Here is a 14,776-nt window from a genome sequence, read left to right on the forward strand (position 1 = left end):
CTTCTGGACCTGTGAAGCCTCTGCCAGGAAGAAGGCCTGCTGAGCTACTAAGGGACTACCACTCTGCTGGACTGCTGCTTTGCTGGACTCGTGCCTTGCTGTGTTGCCCTGCTGCCTTCTGTTACCCTGCCTTGGTGTGAAGGACTGGACCTGTGTTGCTTGATCCCAGAGTGAATCCAAGGGCTAAAAAGATTGATGGAAGGAGTGTCGTGTTCAAAAAAAGTCTTCAGTTCAATGCTGTATTCCCTAGTTTTATTATAGCAAATTGATCCGATATCAGCAACAAAAGATTTATTCCAACAGCACAAATGTCCAATTGAATGTGGATTCAATAACCCAATTTAATCCAAATCAATATTTTGTAGATAATTTAAAACAGCCAACGCGTTTCGTCCAGTATGGACATCATCAGGGCTGTAGATAAATGTTAAAGAAACAGAAAAAATACGTTAGGTATTACACAGGACAGATCATATTCTTTTTTGGACACGTTTCATTGATGACGTTTTTAATGATATGGAGAGGGACACAGGTGGAATTGTTGGAATACGTTGATTATCTGAACAACAATGATTTTAATGTGGCCTTAACCTTAAATCATAGCCAAACCAGCATTGTTTTTCTAGATGTTGAACTATTTGTTGAGGGTGACTGGATTTTGAGCAAATTATACAGAAAAACAACAGTCACCAATACTCAGAGCTGATAGCCATCACCCGGTGTCAGTTATTCGTGGGATCCCTTATGGAGAAATGATAACAAGACGTAATTGTAGTAAAGATGTTGACTTCCAATCGGAACTCAATGTATTACAAAACAGGCTAGCACAAAGGGGCTACAAAAGACAGGAACTTTTGAAGGCAAGAGCAAGAATCATGAATGTGAATAAGCAGTCCACTCTAACACAAAAACGAAAGGACAAATCGAAAGAACGTCTAGCATTTGTCACTAAATATTGTGCACAGAAAGATGGTATATACAAAGCCCTAGGAAAAAATTAGAACCTTTTGAAAAGCGTGCCAGGGCTGATGCCACTCATTAAAGACATGGTGTGTGTAAAGGAGGGCCCCCGCAAGGAGAGCGTGTTATGTACAACACACACTAACACTGAATAACACAACCGTTAATTAAGGGATGTAAATCAGATAAATGACAAGTATTGTCCTTTATTTAACAATACCGAGTTACAAACAATTTAGAACATTTTATTTCTAATCAAAAACCCCAGCGAGGAAAGGAAGGGAGGGGAGGGAGAATGTGCTCAGGGGGGTGTCAAGTCAAAGAAAAAAGTACACACAGTCATAAAGAATTATAACTTATAACAGTCTGCAATTCAAAATTAAAACAAATCTGATACAAAAGGCCTACATTTTTAAAGGCATCTTTTTAGGAAACCGTTATATAATAGACATTCAACGGTCACACACACAATTCCGAATGTTCAGGGGCATGTGCCGGAGGTCTGAGAAGAAAGAGGCGTCGACGTTTCGACCCCTAGCAGTAGGTTACATTAAATCCTTATACGGGGTCTTCATCAGGACGTGTGCAGAACGGGGAGGAGTGGCAATTCTATCTGTAAATTTTAAAAAACAAGAATCAGAATAATATATATAATGTCGTCATCTTACTAGACATTATGACCATTATATTCATTGGTAACTAATTACCATGGGGTCTGGGCCAAAGTCGGCTTCAGAACCTGGAAAGTGAGTGAGACCGAACTGTTGCTCGAGGTCAGACTCACCTATATTATATATTACAGAGGAAAGTTTAACCAGTGTGGTATGAACCAATTTGATCAAAGGAACTATACTATTTTAGCCAAGCCTGGAGTATGGTGGTCAAGTTACAAGGCTACTCCCAAAGAAAGCCATGGTTATGATCCTATTTGCCAATACTCAAAAGCCTAATGTTCTAATTCGAGGGGATATCATTGAGGTCCGACGATAATAACACAATCTAGTGTGTGGATCCACTTATTACTTACAGTAGACACACAGATGAGTGGCGCTGTTCAACTTGGCACTGAGGGCGTCATGAGTGGTGACAACCGTTATAGGTCACTGCGGGATAAAAAGAAAGTGTAAGTGACCTGCCACAACCAGCATTGCAACTACTGAGTTTCAAGTTTCTAAATGGCATACCTCTAAAGTGATTAGAAGCCAAATTCAATTGCATCGAGCTAAAAAATGTTCTCAAATAGCCTATTCCGTCTGTGACACAGGCCGAAAATTATCTATGGGTTTAAGGAGAGATCAATTAGATCAGACAGTACCTTCAGCAAAGACACATAATACTGTCTGTGGATATACCTCACACTTGCATTTGGCACACGAGTAAAAAGCGTAGTGCAAACTAGCCCTAAGGGCGTCATACTTGTTGACAAAATGATAGGTCACTGTGAGATGACAAAACACAAATTAATTACAACTGAAAACTAAGACTGCACCAAGGTTAAATGGCATACCTTAGAACTGATTAGAAGACCAGTTTGTTAGAGCATCAGGTTACATGAATTACACGTGAATTAGCCGTTTCCGTGTGTAACAAACTAGCACCGGTGATTAAATCAGGAGCTCGAGTTGCACGCTAGAGCTGTTATTCGGAAAAACTGCTCCTGTGACTGAATCCTGGAGCTGTTATAGCTGTTATTCGGAAAAACTGCTCCTGTGACTGAATCCTGGATGGAGAAAGTCACTGTTTAAAAACGCGTGAATCCGCTACTCGAGGTAAGAAGATTAAAACCAGCACAGGGATCACTTACACATTGCTCGGAAGCTTATCTCAGTCGACTTCGTGAGGCAGATATGTGAAGTCGGGGGCGAGGCCACAAACTAGTGAGATGCTTCAATCATGGACTCGAGTTTGCACGCTGAGACTGTTATTTGAAAAATGCTCCTGTGACCGAGTCCTAAATAAAGAAAGCCACTATTTAAAACCGTGTCAATTAACTAATCAAGATGCAACGATTGATACCGGCAAGGGATCACTTACATCTTACGCGAAGGCTTCTCTCTGTGAACTCCGTGAGGCAGCTACGCGAAGTTGGGGCGGGGCCATTATTTATCAACTATTTCAAAGGACATAGAAGAGTTACTTAAAGACAGCGAGATTGAGGACGGGACTCGTCCTTCACCAATTTTTTTCAGGATTACTGGGTTGAACCCGTTATTAAATGGAATCACAGGAGGTGAATTGGAAAAAAATATTAATAGTTGCCATATCATACATGATGATGTAACCGTATAACAATAACAGATACCATCAGCTCGAGCAACTCTCACACAGGAGGTTGTACACGAGTCATAAGTAAGACACAGTCTATTTATAATTCTCAATTCAATTCAAGTGGTAATAGCATATTATTTTTGTAATACAACTCATCCAATCACTCTATGGAAAATTACCAATGCAGTTAGGGGGCCCATGCGACACTCGTGCACTACTCGAACATGAGAGTGAAAAACGAGCCGCTTGCATATATATTGGCATATTTCAACTCGTGCACTTCTCTAAACAAGAGAGTGTAGACGAGTGTAATGTACACATTTATCTTGTCAAATAGATGATGTTAAACCAGAGGTGTAAATGTCTGTGTTCAATTACAGAATAGCGTGGAGTGTCTAAATGGCCACAGGGATAAAGATATATTAGCCAAGCGCTGCTAGTTGTGCCAGGCTACTGTCCTGTTCGTTTAGTCCATTTTTTATGGAGTCCAGAAGGGACATCCATTTTGATTCACGTGTATTGAGAATGGTCAGTAGGTTACCCCCTCTTCTCCCTAGGGTTACCTTCTCGATGACCAACCATTTTAAGTCAGGCACCATATGTCCTGCCTTTTGCCAATGTTCTACCAGTGGCGCTCCTGATACTTTACAACGTAATCTGCTACAATGAGAGGAAATGCGAGATTTGATTTTTTTGTTGTGTTTGTCCAACATATACGTGATTGCAAGGACATTGTATGATGTAAATTACACAAGTCGAATTGCAATTTGTGTAATGTTTTAAGGTGTAGACACGTCCACCATGAGCAAATGTCTTTGTCTGAATGGTAGTGTCACATGCCGTACATGTGCCGCATCTGTGGTGTCCAACTAAAGGGGGTAAGTTCCATAAGGTGGTGAGTGTAGGTTGGCTCACTGGCTCCAGGTAGGAATGAACCACCAGATCCCTTATATTTTTAGCCCTTTTAAAAGAGTGGAGTGGGAGGTCCGATTGTTTTATCTCGTCTGCCACCAGAGACCAGTTCTTGTTGATTATTTGTTTAATCTCATTGCTACGTGTTGAAAAGGAAGTAACACAAATGATACGTTCTAGTTCAGTAGGATTAGTAGCATCAGGATTCAACAGGCTCTCACGTGGGTTATACCAGGCCCGTTTTCGGGCTCGTCTAACCATTCGTGCTGGGTATCCACGTGCAACGAGACGTTCATTTAGAGTCTCAGATTCCTTGATGTAATTAGCTCGAGTCGAGCAGTTTCTTCTGATCCTCAAAAACTGCCCCACCGGCAAATTGTCTTTGAGGCCACGAGGATGGTGGCTCCCATACTGCAATAGGGAGTTTCGTTCGGTGGATTTCCTGAAGAGTGTAGTCTGTAGGTGATCTTTATCCACATAAATTGAGATATCCAGGAATGGGATGGTCTCATTACTGGATTCCATTGTAAATTGAATGTGTGGATTTCTGTGATTGAGCCAATCATGGAATTCTGTTAGATGTTGTTTGCTACCGTTCCAGATGCATAAGACGTCATCAATATATCTGACCCAGAGGGCCAGACATGTCTGAAATGGGTTGTTGGAAGAAAAAATATATTGTTGCTCAAAATGATCCATAAAAATTATGGCCAAATTTGGAGCAAAAGTAGCCCCCATGGCTACTCCCTGGGTCTGCACGTAGAATTCATCCTGGAAGATAAAGAAATTTTGCTTCATGACAATACTAAGCAGATCAAGTATGAAATCTGTTGGAACTTGGACCGGGGCTGGTCTTTTATCCAAAACCTCTCTTATTACATCCAGAGCATCCTGTTGAGGAATGCTGGTGTAAAGGGACACAATGTCACACGTGACCAGAAGTGAAATGGATGGATCAAAGGGCCTCTCATCTATTAAATTGATGGTTTGAGTGGTGTCACGGAGATAAGCCCTGGTGGTAAGTGCAATGGGCTTGAGGAAAAAGTCTATGTATTTACACAAAGGTTCTAATATCGACCCACAGCCCGACACGATGGGCCGTCCAGGGGGGTTGTCCAAGTTCTTATGAACCTTGGGTAAGGTGTAAATCGTGGCCAGTCTTGGGAATTTCTGATTTAGAAATTTGAATTCCTGCTCGCTTAGAAATCCTAGGTCGAGGCCTTTCTGTGTGGTGGTCAAGATCCGAGCAGACAGGTCTTTGGAAGGGTCACTTGGTAGTTGTAAATAACTGACACCATCTGACAATTGTCTATATATTTCTTCTTTATATTTGGAAAGGTCCTGCACAATGATAGCCCCGCCTTTATCGGCGGGTTTGATGATGACTTCCTTATTTGAACCCAGCTCTTTTAGTGCCTTTTTCTCATTTTTACTAAGATTAAATTTGACAAACTTGCTTTTGTCCAGAGCTTGGTCCACTGCCGTGGTCACAATTTCCTCAAAGGCCAAAATCTTATGGCTCATGGCATACGTGGGTGGAAAGAAAGTGGAGGGTTCCCTCAGTCCAGTGATGGAGCGTTGTTGTCTGGTGGTTTGATTGCGAAAGTAATACCTGAGTCTGATCTTTCTGAAGAACCTATATAGTTCCGTTTTTAACAAGAATTTGTTAGCAGGGGCTGTTGGAACATAAGAAAGTCCTTTACTTAAGACCTTGATCTCCTCATCCTTTAATTCATAATTGGAGATATTAATCACAGGGTTAAGAATACTAGTCGTATTCGATCTTGACATGGATGGATGGTTCACCACCGGTATGTGTTCCTGCGTGTTGAAATTTCCCCATGCACCTCGGGGCGAAATCTCACCCGTTTCTGCTGCTTCCCCCTGTTGCCATCCCATCCGGGATTCTGTTGCTGGCCTCTCGCCTGTCCTCTCGTCCAGTTGTTGCCACGTCCTCGAGGGGGCCGCCATGTTCCTCGGCCCTGATCTAAAAAATGAGGCTGAAATTGTGGAGGGTACTGTTGGTAGCTCGTGTCTGCAGGTGGATAATTGTAAGAAGTGCTTGGACCTGCTTCACAATCACTGCCTGAACTGTAAGAGGAGTCAGAGAAGGTTGTAAAGTTGCGTCTTCCTCTGTAACCACCGCGACCGCGGTGTGAGAAACGCCCTTGTGTATCCTGCTTATAATAATCTGGTTGCAAGTATGGTTAAACAGATTTTTTATCAAAAACCTTCAGATCTCTCGCCAGTTTCTCCAATTTCTTAGTTTGGGCTGTGATATCAAATTCTTTTATTGAAGCTTCCAAGTTGTCCAAAGCCTCTTTTGCTTTGGTGAGTGTGCTATCGCCTAGAATTTCCGCTTTTAAGTCAGCAATTTCCTTGCTGAGCGTAACAACCTGTTCGGCAGCTGTCTCCACCCCCAGCACCATCCAGTGCCGGGAGCAATTGTTCGCCACGTAGCTGAACCCTTCTTTAAATTTGGGGACGTCTACAAATATCGCTGGCTCGATTTTTATCTGTAGTCCCACCGGGAATATATTTTCCTGAAGGTATCTGGTGAAAAGATGCCCCGTGTAGTCGTGTCCTAATGAGTTTCTTCTCTAATCTCTCAAGGCGAGCTATTTTGTCATTTAGAGATACGTCAATTAGGGGGACAGATGTGGACAAAAAGGTGGTAGACAAGTCCTTGGTTAACTGGTTAATGTATTCCTCTGTATAGGACAATAACTCAGATTCCACCATGGTTTAAAATAAATTAAAGACAAACTTGAGGTGGTCTTTATGAGAAGCCCTACTCTTAAACAAATGGTCACTTGTAATTATTTGGAGCCCAAGAGTGTGAATGCTGCAAATTGGCTTCCTAAACCACCAATAGGTTTCTTAGTCTGTGGATCTTGCAGTGTATGTAGTTTGGGACTAAACAAAACTAAAGATTTTTCTTTTAATACTAAACAGATGCATACTATCAAAGAGTTCATTAACTGTAAGAGTACGGGAGTGGTTTATGCGATCGTTTGTGAATGCAAAAAGGTGTATATAGGTAGCACTAAACAGATGCTGAAACTAAGAATCCAAGAACACAGCAGATGATAGATCACCATTGTCTCAGGATATTCGAGAGCACCATAATTCGCAGACTAGGATTAAGTTTCATGGTATCTAGAAAGTCAAACCTCGAAAACGGGGTGGTGACTGGGAATTAGATCTTAGATGACAGGAAGCTAAATGGATTAGCAGATGTAGAACGGTGATCTCTGGGCTCAACAGCAATAATGAGTTACATTATTTTCTGTAATGTGTCCGTGCATTAGGTACTTAAATTACGTGTTAGTCTCTCTTGTTTTATGAGTGTTGGTAATCAATTTTGTTAACAGTTGACTATTATCCGTTTCTAGGAGTCAGTAGTGCCTTTCTGGCTATGTAGATGTTATGGTCAGATACGTGGCAGACTGTGTATTACGGGTCACATCACACATAGATGCGATACTTTGATTCATGTGATAATTTTGCAAGTAGTGAGGCTTATTGAAGGTCTCATGAGAGGTGAAATGTGATTACATTTTTACTTGTGGCGTATTGTATAGTGACGGTGGTATGTTCATCATAAGATTTTTTTTTTTAAATAACAGAGAGTGATGATGTATTTTCTTATTGATGCGGCACGCTCGGAGTAGCTCCCTCAAGTCTTGATATGTGTCTTATAACTCGTTCACATTTCCTTTAGAAATATTATGATGTTAATAGATGTGTACACTTTTTACGGAATGAATACTTCATGGGGCATATTAGAATCTTGTCTCTTCAGTGATAACATTTCATACAATGGATTTGTTGTTTTTGAGGAACAAACAATAGTCATTCGCCTCGTCCCCTCTCTCACCTATTGCTACGACGATACGATTAGCACAAAGCGATTTGATCATGTTCCTGTACTTTGTTATATGGACATCAAGATAGGAGGCCGGAGCAACTCTTTATTGTTTAGAATATAATTTATTTTCCACTGTCCGTTGAAGTATTAGAAACCCGTCATTTACTTTTTTTTTTTTTCGCGGAAATAGCAGCGGGAGCCAGTATTGGCTTTAACAGTACTGGGCTTTGATTGGCCCGTATGTTTGTGTTTCCGTCGAATGAACGGATGTGTTTGTCTTCTCACTAGCGGACCTGAGAGGGAACATGTTTCATTTCTATTTTAAGCAAAGCACGGTCAAAAAGGTGGATATTCGTGATTGGCAGTACGTCAGATAGTGGATGACGTTTATGTTTTCATGCATATCATTGGAGGATGAGATTTGCGGACCAAAGAGTACACCTTTGCGGGCACATGCATCATTGTAGGATTTTGCGATTCCTAAATTGCGAAAATTAAGGAATCGCAATTTAGGAATTGCAAAATCCGATGCATCAAGAAATCTTAAAAGTTTTTAGGATTTCTTAATTTTCTGTATTTGCGATTCCTTAAATGCAATCGCATTTTTAGGAATGGCCAAAAATTACGAGTTTTGTCAAATTGTTTCATGCATCCCAAAAAATGATTTTGGAATCGCAAACGGCCGATTTTTCCGAATCGCACCGTTTGTGACTCCAAAATCACTTGATGCATGTGGCTGTTGGTCTTGAAATTTGGAGGGAGAGAACGGCAATTATGATTCGTTTGTTAGGTTTTTTTAAAGGGAGACCGGATTTCAGACCGGTGCACAGTGGGTGTACACGTACCCAGTGTAGCTGGCCTGGATTTAGCTAAACAGAACCTCTTTTCGCCCAGGTGAGAATGTGGAGGTCTTTTCGAATAGTGAGGTTCTATTACAGTGCTTAGCATGTTGGTTAAATGATTGATTACTTTCTTCATTTGCAGATGATGGCAAATGGTTGAATTTAACTTTGCGAGAATCACTTTGAATGCTTTACTTGGGAGGTAAGCTTGCAGTCTTTACTAAATACAGGACTGGGGGTGATGACTTTTGAACTATTCTTTGGGTACATGTTCAGTGATCCTCTCATTTTTACAGATTTAATTTTCAAAATCAAACAAGTTGCTTCATCCAGGCCTTATTTGAATAAGAAGTCGTTATTGTGAGGTGGGTGAGACCGTGGGCACTTTGTTTCGATTATTCAGAGTTTTTATGCTTGTGTGCTAGGTACAGGTCACTCTTTAAATTTAGATTAACTAGACATTTCGGATAGAGTCGATTTAATTAGACTCTGATGTAGTGACCATTCATGCAAATTGTATAATGTGGAATTTTTAGTCTGAAATAGATGGACTGTGCGCGGGGTTTACATCCTGTTTTTTCGCACTTGTTCCCGCTTTAGAATAAAATAACCAGAGAACGATCAGTTAAATATTGTTGGGGATTGCGGTGAGAACCTGATGTACTGGATCGAGACACTCCATCGAGGCCACCGCACCACTGATTGATTTTAGTTTTTGTGAGGCAGGCTACTGCCATGTTTTATTTATCTATTTTGTTGACTGGAAGTTCTGTTATTCAATTAACTTTTTAACTTTAGAAATGATACTCAATTATCGTATTTCTGTACTAAATTTACAAATGTAATTATTAGAATGGTATAAAGGCAAGTATAATGATTAGAGCGGCAGACCCTAATGCAGAAGTATGGCCCGGGACCAGTGTTCAATTCCCGCCTCGGTGGGTCTCGGGCTCAATTTCCTCAGACCTGATAATTCTCGCCTTAGTTCCTATTCTAATCATGTGTCCCACTCTGCAACTCTGGGCAATAGCTTGCTTAATCTCCACAACGGCTCCAACAACGCTAGAATGCCTGGCTTCACCTTGGGGGTACCCAGGAGTGGGCACCTCACAGGGAAAGGCCAGGAAGGGTTCCTCAGCGGTATTCGTACAAGCGCCGAGATGCCTCCGGGTAGTAGTGCGCTGTACAAGTGCGTAATTATCATTTTTATTTGGAGGAATTTGTTATAGGAATGTTTTCACATTATATGTTTATTTTGTACAAGAATGGTGTAATACCTAAAGTAATTTTTTCTGTTTCTTTAATATTTATCTACAGCCTTGATGATGTCCATACTGGACAAAACGCGTTGGCTGTTTTAAATTATCTACAAAATATTGATTTGGATGAAATTGGGTTATTGAATCCACATTTAATTGGACATTTGTGCTGTTGGAATAAATCTTTTGTTGCTGATATCGGATGAATTTGCCATAATAAAACTTTGGAATACAGCATTGAACTGAAGACTTTTTTTTAACACAACGCTCCTTCCATCAATCTTTTTATGTTTGGATCATTTGGGGCGTGAATGGTAGACCCGAGGGAGAAGAGGGCATGGACAACTCACAGCTTTGTTATTAATGTATTGATTTTCTCCCTGTGCTTGTCGAGTCACCCTTACCATTTCATATATTAGCTTTATTGAATCCCAGGGCTAGTTGGCTGTCCTCCTGGTCTGCAGTCTCAGGGACCTAAAGGACTTCCAAATTATCTGCTTCTGCATCCGGACTCAGCCATCTGTGAGTCTGCCCTGCCAAGTGGCGCCACCCCAGTCCTGGACCCTTCAAAGTGAGCCCCAAGGTGCTTGCTTGAGCAAAACCCACACATCCTCTATTGAACTGGTGGTCAGCGCCATTGCATGGATCAGAACTGATGTATCACCCCTATTGCGTGGATCAGACTGGTGCATCGCTCCTGTTGCATGACCAGAACTGGTGCACCACCCTCACTGCGTGCAACCGCCCTGATTCATCGCCTTTGGAACAACCACTGCATTAGGTCACTGCATCTCCTTCAACAGTATCCTCTATGATGACTCATTGAGCTCTTCACTCATCTAAGCTGATGGATCTCTGACGCTGTGCAGATCAATACCGGTTCATCGCCCTCATTACGTGGATTGACACTGATGCATTGCTTCGACCTGAATCATCGACGTAGATTCAGCTAGGATGAAGGTACTTTTTTTGTTTAGCAGGTGTTAGACTTGGCATCTTTGGAGTGATTTCCCCTGAATTTCTGCCTCTACCTCCTGTTTGTTTGATGCTGAGCTGGATTTCATTTTTTCTGGCTAAGATGCTTTGGTCACTTTGCCAATGCTGATCAGTGTCAAAGTGCAAGTGATCCCTGCGTAAATCGTTATTTCATTTAATTCTCCCTGATTGGCATATTAAAATTCACTAAGTGGCAAAGTAAAGTGCACTAAGTGTGCCAGAGCCTGTAAATCAAAAGCTACTAGTGCCCGCACGGATTGTGCCACCCACAGGAGTAGCCCTGAAAAGGTATCTCGGACCTGCCACTGCAGTGTCTGCGCACAGTTTTGAACTGCCATGCCTACCTGGAAAAGTGAACCCACTTGTCAGACCCTAACCTTCCCTTTTTTCACATGTAAGACACCCCTCAGGTAGCCTCAATGTTCCCCCCTGGGCAGGGTGCAGTGTATGTGAAAGTTAGGATATTTACTGGTATGAGTGTGACATGTCCTGCTAGTGAAATACTGCCTAGTTTGTTTTTCACTATTGAAAGGCTATCTATCCCATAGAATAGCTTGAGAGATACTTTGTACCATCTTACTAGTATAACTTCCCATTGGGACAAGATAAATAAATACAGTGTATGCCCTTTGAACACAGAATTCAATAACACATCTTTTAGTAAAGAAGAAATTTAAATTGTGTGTTGAGAAATGGCACTTTTAGAAAGTAGGCATTTTCTTGTTTAACCATTCTGTGTGTCTCTTTCTGTTTGTGGATTGACTGACTGGTTTTGGAGTGATAGGGGCTGGGGATGTTGATTTACTGTGGACAGCCACTGGGGGGTTGAGGTGTGCTTGGCCATTCCTGGATGAGTCAGAGCTGAGTGAATAGACCTTAGCTGCATTTAGAGTAGTGGGAGGAGTTTACCTTGCACCTGAATAGGGTCTGTCTACCTTGCACAATGCTGTCTCCACCCCTGGGGTCACATTGCACCATTAAGAACAGGACTGGTTTGGACTGGGCTCAGGGCCCCTTCTGAGAAGAAAAACAAAGACAAAATGGGGTATAAGTAGTGGACATTAACCCCCAGAACTTTAGATCACTTCTGGACTCAAGAGGAACCTTTGCCAAGGAGAAGTGGAGAGCTGTGGGGAGGAGTATTGCCCCTTTTGCTGTGTGCTGTGTGGGGTTTGGCCTGCAGTTCCTTGCTTCTGCCAAGAAAAGGACAAAGACTGGGCCTGTGTGTGTGTTGGCCTCCTGTTCTGAAGCCTCAGGGACACAAAGACTTCACCCCATGCTCCCCTGAACTCTGTTGCTGAGCGTTCGGACCTGCCAGGAGGTGCCTATTCCCGTTTTGGGCCTCTGGATGTTTTTCCTACTGTTGGAAGCTGGAAGAAGCCTAAGAGAAGCAAGAAAAGCAATCTCCAATGCCATCAGTGATGCCACAGTGACCTGCACTGAGGCCGGTGGAACAGCTTGTGAAGTGCACAAAGAACCACCCTGTCTGCACTGCAGCTCCGACGCCCTTTGACTCCTACCAATGCCTGCAGTTATCAGCATTCCCAATGCCAGAGCTCGCACCAACTCCTTCATCTCCAGCGCCTGCATCCTGTTATCGTGGCACCAATAACCACCAAAGGTGACTCCACGAACTCGCCGATTTCACAGTGCCTCACCGGAACCGGTGCCTCAATGTTGATGCAACCAACTTCCTTTGTCCTGGATTCAACACGTTGCCTCCATGCAGGCATGGTGCCTCCCTCCACTGTGATAGCCAGGGTGCCGGCCTTGACCTCGGCACTGGCGCCTCACCTCCACAACGCCGTATATCATCATAGACTTAGTTTTCCAAAGGTACTGTTTGTTTGGGGGTCTGTGTGACTCAGTGCCAGGCGCCAAGCACCTCGCGGTCGGCGCCGTACTTTGGATTTATTGCTATTGCTATGTCGTAATTGCCCCGGGTGGAGCTATTTGTTTTCTACAAACATTATTTTGGTAATAACTGTTTTTATGTGCTATTTTACTACACGTAGCTGGATGTTTGTTGTTTTGGTCTCGTTGGGTTTAGATAAAGATACTATATTTTTCTAAACTGGTGTGCTGTCCATTTGCGATGTTATCACAGTGTTACTGGGTGTTTCATTTATTTATTTATAAAGTTTTATATAGCACGAACTTGATCCCGAAGGATATCAGAGCCCTTTACAGTTAGAAGGAGAGGAAGGAAAAAGATCATAACCAGACTAAAATGGGGAAGCAAACATAACAGTTCCTATATATTTCAGGGGTAACATAGTGTGGGCTAGTCAATGACATCAAGGGAGTGATGATACATAATGAAGTTGCAGGGGGCAAATACAATTGTAACAAACAGAATTATTAACCAATGCTGTAATATTTACAGAGCGATTAGGGCTACAGTAGTCCATCTTAAGGTAAGAACTTGTTCATGAGGAATCTTTTTGCTTCCAATTTGAAAGCAACCTTGGAGGAGATTCTACGGATTTCCGGTGGAAGAGAGTTCCAAATTTTTGGTGCAGCGCCAGAGAAGGCTTGTTGGCATGTTCTCTTTTTGCGGAAGATCTGAGGTTTCAGAAGGAGGGAGTTAGCACTCCAAGACGGTCTACCCCTTCCAGATAGAACTAGTTTTTGTGCAAGGTAGTTGGGGGTTTTGAAGTGGAGTGCTTTGTGGGATAGACAGGCAATCTTCAGTTGAATTCTAGCTTCATAGGGCAGCCAGTTTAGAGCTTTTAAGACCGGGGAGATGTGGGCACTTCTCTTGGTGTTTGTAGTCAATCTGGTCACCGCATTCAATGAGAACTTTAGGGGGGCCAGAGTGTATTTGGGCAGGCCACATAACGTAGCACTGCCATAGTCCAGCTTTGGCAGTACAAGGGCTTGGACCACTTGCTTGAAGTTAGATTGGGGTAGGAAGGGGTTGAGATTCCGGAGTTTTCTCAACACATGATTAGCTCCCTTCCACACGTTGCTAATATGGGTCTTCATATTCAGATGCTTGTCCAGGGTGATTCCAAGAGATTTAGCTGAATCAATAATGCGGGGGGAGCAGTTGAAAGCGGTGAGTTGGTTCATCGGGAGGTCTATTTTAGGAGTATGTTTCGGGGAAGAAATGAGGAGGAATTATGTTTTGGATGTGTTTAATAGGAGGTGGTTCTCAGTTAACCAGTTTTGGGTAGTCAGTAGGGTGGAGTTGAGTGAAGTGAGGTCATCCGGGGAGGAGATTTTCAGATAGAGTTGGGTGTCGTCTGCATACATGTGGAAGCAAATGTCCAAGGATTTTAAATAAATAGCTAAGGGTTCAAGGAATAAGTTGAAAAGAATGGGAGATAAGGAGGACCCTTGGGGAACGTCCATGATGACTGGGGATGGCAGGGAGAGGGAGTGGTTAGCTCTTTGTGACCTGTGCTGCAGGAAGGATGAGAACCAAAGTAGCACCTGACCGGAGAGGCCCATCTTATGTTCAAGAATGAGCAGGAGGTTGTCTTGATTGACAGTGTCAAAGGCAGAGGAGAGGTCGAGTAGGATAAGGAGGCAGGATTCATTTCGATCAAACATCATTAAGATGTCATTCATCACGTGAGTGAGAGCCGATTCAGTCCTGTGCCCACTCCTAAAACCAGATTGGTGTTGGTCCAGAAGATTGGAATTTTCGATAAGCCTACAAA

This window comes from Lissotriton helveticus, chromosome 10 (genome assembly GCF_964261635.1).
Source record: "Lissotriton helveticus chromosome 10, aLisHel1.1, whole genome shotgun sequence".
Taxonomy (NCBI): domain Eukaryota; kingdom Metazoa; phylum Chordata; class Amphibia; order Caudata; family Salamandridae; genus Lissotriton; species Lissotriton helveticus.